General features: G+C 37.7%; 1 pseudogene; it reads right to left on the bottom strand.

Moving 5' to 3' along the window:
- Nucleotides 1-2,518: 2,518 nt before the first annotated feature.
- Nucleotides 2,519-5,212, bottom strand: LOC105809716 (annotated as a pseudogene).
- Nucleotides 5,213-5,431: the final 219 nt, after the last annotated feature.

Here is a 5,431-nt window from a genome sequence, read left to right on the forward strand (position 1 = left end):
TAGGTGGATTACACAAAAATAAAAAGCACATATATTTTTATTTTTATTTTTTCTAGAAACAGGGTCTTCCTTCGTTGCCCAGGCTGGACTTGAACTCCTGGGCTCAAACAGTCCTCCTGCCTCAGCCTCCCATGTAGCTGAGACTACAGGCACCAGCCACCACACCCAGCTAAAAAGCATATATATAAAATAAAGATTTTAGACATCAGATGAAGGCAAACTATGTTTTCCATCATTTGGGGAAAAAATGGGAAATAAAGAATTATATGATGGAAAAAGGAGTAAATTATAATATGTATGATGAGGAACATCATGTTTGAAAAAATTTAAACAAACACTATAATGTATTAAGATAGGGAAACTGCACATTGGCAGTTTGCCAACAGTGATGTCTCTTTTACACCTAGGCCCCTCTGTGCGTGCTGCTCCCTTTGGCATATATCTTTCCATGTTACAAGATTCAGTTCACGTGTCTTGTAATGCTTTTCCCAACTTTTCAAGGCACAATTACAGTCAGTTCTGCTATAACACTTGTTTTGAAAACGTGAATTTGTTCCAAAGCAATTGCTATAAAGAAAAAAATTTAAGGTTGTTTGTACATGACTTCCTCTACGAGAAATATGAGGAGAATGCAAAAGATGGATACTCAGCTGGGTGTCCAAGCTTTATAGGAAAAATCCGTCCCCCCCCACCCCGCCACATACACACATCACAAACAAGCACCAGCCCCCTCATTCACTGGTTGTGTTACAAGCCACACCCATCTGCATCTGGTACAAACTTTCCTCTGTTTTCAGCTTAACATCCTTCTATCCCACAATAAATCACAAGCTGCAACACGCAATGCCCACTTCCAAAAGCAAACTTCAGATTTTAAGGTAAAAATACCCAAATCATTATGTCATGTATGATATTATGTATATACATTAACATAATATATGTATATTATGGGTTGTGGTGTAGAAGATGGCGGAAGTTGGATGAAGTGCAGGAAGGAAATCAGGATGAGGACTAGTGCAGTAGTCTCACCTGGTGGCATGGAGTTGATGGGTGACAATGGAGAGAGAAAAAAGTTGGCTGTTCCTTCTCCCTCAGCTCCAATCAATCAATCAACTGATCACCCAAAGCCACTAATTTCACCTCCTAGCTACTCTTCTATTCCTTTTCTCCATGTGTCTTATCAACTCTAGCTGAAGATCTCATTATCCCTTATGCTTATGACTACAACAGCTTCTTTCTCCCCATTATGGACTAAATGTTTGCATTCCCCTAAAATTCATATGTTGAAGCCCTAACCTCCAATGTGATTGTGTTTGGAGATGGAGTCTTTGGGAGGTAATTAGGATTAAATGAGGTCATGAGGGTAGAACCCTCATGATAGGGTTGGTGCCCTTGTAAGGAGAGAAACCAGGGAGCTTGCTCTCTCCATGCTCCCACAAAGAAGAGGTCATGTGTACACACAGCAGGATGGTGGCTGCCTACAAGCCAAGAGAAGAGTCCTCAGATAAAATTTGGTTGTCCCAGCACTTTAATCTTTGACATCAGCCTCCAGGACTGTGCAAAAACAAATTTCTTTTGCTTAAACCTCCCAATTTATGGTAATTTGTTGCAGCAGCCTGAGCTAATACATCCTCATAAATGCAGACTCTATTCTGACATGGGCATAAGGTATGTATTTGACCCATGTGTGACCTTTGAAACTCTTGATTCGCTTCCCCCACCTGTAGAATTAAGTATCTTAAAATGTCATGCCAGTTCTTCCGTGATTTTAACTCTGCACACCTCTCCAGCTTCAACTTTTCAGTTCCAACCTTCCAAATGCCAAATACTTTGTAGTTCCTTGAACACAGATAGTGTTTTTCCATCCGTGCTTTTGTTCACACAACTTCTCTCTTTAGAATATCATTTCTCTTCAAGTGCAAATCTTCTAATTTCTTTAACATGGAGATCAATCATCAACTTCTTCAGAAAGTTTTGCCTCAGGCTAGTCTATGCTTTCATAATTCCCACTGCATATCTTTAATCACTGCCTTGGACACATCTCTTAATATTTGATTATAAGCTCCTTGAAGGCAATGATAATTTTCCCTACCTTAATTCCTTCACTACTACCAGATATATAATGGGTATTCAATAAATATTTATTAAACAAACACACAAATCTGCCCAGGATAAGTATCATGTATTCAGTAAATGACAGTTAAAACTATTATTTGTTTTTGGTTTTGTTTTTACAATTTCGAACACTTTTTTGTGAGAAATGGCTATTAACAAGTCTATATAAGGTTAGCATTCCAATTTTAACAAGTGTTTTCATTTGAAAGCCTTTGGGGCTCAGTTGTATGTCAGAAAGGAGTAGCACTGAAGACTTAATGACCTTATTTACAGCTTCCAAGAAATCCTTCTCAATGGCAATTTTCACCGTGCTCCGACCACAAACATACCAGTTTCTGTGAAAATGCTTCTAATGTCAGCACCGGTGCTATCTTGACACAGTTATGCTAACAATTCAAATCTCTTATCTTTCAACACTCATTAAATAAGCATGAATCTTAAAGATGTGGGTCTCACCCTCTAGTTCAGGTAAGCTAAATTCAGTCTTTCTATCCTCTCCCTGGCCTCATCAGTGCTGGATCCAATGTATCAGGTCAGTTAGTGGCCATCAGCACTTTATATTGCTTTGAGGATCAAAACCATCCAGCTGGTCGATTAGTTCCAACACTGTCTATGTATTTCATTGTCCTCCCCAGCACCATCACCAGACCGAGCCCCTCCAACTGCATCAATTTCATCTAAAATGGTAGGTAGGCTTTCTTTTTCCTGCCAATTATAAAGAGCTCATGAACCATTCCAGTCCCCTTACCTATGTTCTTCTGTACAAGTTCAGATCCAATAATTAGAATGAAGCAAGCATCAGTCCAATAATCCAAGCAACTGCCCAAACACAGGTGTTTTGCCTGTACCTGGTAGATCAAAGAGCAGCACACCCTTGAGAGTCTCAATGTCAAGGTTAACCAATCTCTCTGGATGAAGTAGTGGGGTTTCAACAACTTTTGCAATTTCTCAATTTGTGTCTTACAACCACCAACATCACTATGACATCAGATTTTCACTCCACCTGGGTCAATCTTAGGATGCAGTAGAATGTGGATTTAATACTTATTTCTGTACACACCAACTCTCATCCTTTTCTCAATGTCAGCAGGTGCCACCTGACCACTTGAGGTCCATCAAATCTTGGCAAACTGCTTCACATTGATAATGTATTGTATTTCCGGCCCTCCAAGTCTGCAATGATTACCTTTGTACAGCTTGCAACCTATAAATGCTGTTCGTTCTGGAGCATTTGCTTATCTGCAGCCAAATACCAGAGGGCTGGTGGGGATAGGTCAGTGTCAGATTCTTTAATATCAGTGAGTTCACTAATTTTCTTAAGAAGTTATTCAATGTCATCCTCAACTTGCTTAATATGCCTAGAATAAGTGCTCTGACCACAAGTTTTCAGCAAAGAAATATCCCCCTTAACCACAGCTTAAATGGGCTTGTCATCCTTCTTACCCTCTTCAACTTTTTGCTGATCAGCACTGAGGTAATCTGGCACTTTCGAAGATTCAAGTGTCTCAGCTCCTTAGTAATTAGAGAGCCTTATTATTATTTTTTTTATGCACTATTGTTAGTCAACTTTTAGCTTTCTGCAGGAAGTGTGAAAGAAAGAAAGAGTAGAATCAAGAAAGAACTCCATTTTTAGTTCTTTGAGGAATCTCCATACTGTTTTCCATAATGGTTGTACTAGTTTACATTCCTACCAACAGTGTATAAGTGTTCCCTTTTCACTGAGAATCAACCTAAGTGCCCAACAACTGATGAGTGGATAAAGAAATTGTGTGTGTGTGTGTATGTGTGTATGTGTGTGTGCACACACACATACACACACACACACACACACACACACACACACCATGGAGTACTACTCAGCCATAAAAAGGAATGAAATAATGTCTTTTGCAGCAACTTGGATGGAACTGGAGATTGTTATCCTAAGTGAAGTATCTCAGGAATGGAAAAACAAACACCACATGTTCTCACTTATAAGTGGGAGCTACACGAGGGGTATATGTGGTCATAAAGTGGTGTAATGGACATTGCAAACTAAACAGGGGAGAAGTTGGGAGGGGAGTGAGTGATAGAAATCTACCTATTGGGTACAATGTATGCTATTCTGGTGACGGGTACACTAAAAGCCCTGACTTCAGCCTTATACAATTCATCCATGTAACAAAAAACATGTGAATCTATTAAATAATAAAAAAAGAAAGAGCTCCATGTTGAAATAGATTTAAACAATTTTTCTGACCTTTGTGGCTTCTTTTAAATGTCTTCATCATATACCTGTTGTTTGTATTAAAAAATGCTTTACTACGCAGGGCAGAGGAGATCATTTGCATAGGAAGTAATTCATAGAGCTGGCTATTTGGCTATAGTAATCAGGAGTTATCCATTGTCATGTAGTCAATGTCAAAAAAAGTGGAAAAGCAAGGTGTTCTTGTATAACTTACAATATAGGTAGAATTTGAAATTTAGAACTAATATGTTTTTTAGTCAGCTGGTAATGTAAGAGAAAAGTATTATCACTTGACTTCACTCTGAAGCACACATCCTAAAAAATCTATAGCTCCAGCAATCCAAAGAAGTTCAACCTCCTATAAATGAAGAAATAGAAAGTGATTTTATTTTCCAATTTTGCTGTATGTGTTTATCTCTTGAAAAATGCTGTCTGGGTTGGGTAAAGGGAAAGTAGTCCAGGCTAATAATTTAGACTAGAAGTACATGCATCGAAGATACATTGAAAATGTTATAAAAAAGCCATCTCCTATGAGTGCCAGGTTAGCTATTACTCTAAGAAGTTTTCCTTAAAAACAGCTTTACCTGAGAAAGTAGCTGAAGTAATTGCATCTTTTATTTTCTTTTATTGCACAAAATATCAATAAATACTGCTGGTTTTAAGTCTTTTCCATTCAGAAGCAATCTTTATTCTTTTCTATTTCCAGGTTTATAACCAGTTTAAATTGTTAGACATAATATGTTGTAGATATACTTTTCAGATTCAAAAAGCCTCTGAAAAACACATTTTGTGGGGATCATTAGGAAATAGGCAAATTATTTATTCTTGGTATTATAACATACCATTTCCTGGTAGGTAATCTGGTCTCATTCCCACTTATACTTTCCTTTATTTCCTTTTAAGGTTCTAAGCAGTACATCGATGAGGTTTAACTGTTTATATCATCTCTAACCCATATTTAGTGCTGTTGGAAAATAACTGAATCATGTTATTCATAATGAATTTTACAAATATAACAATTTTAACTATTAGTCTATTTAATAAAGGACAAACCAAGATCAAATTTTATTTTATCCAGGACATTGACGG

The sequence above is a fragment of the Propithecus coquereli genome, unplaced genomic scaffold (assembly GCF_000956105.1).
Source record: "Propithecus coquereli isolate 6110/MARCELLA unplaced genomic scaffold, Pcoq_1.0 Scaffold2, whole genome shotgun sequence".
Classification (NCBI taxonomy): domain Eukaryota; kingdom Metazoa; phylum Chordata; class Mammalia; order Primates; family Indriidae; genus Propithecus; species Propithecus coquereli.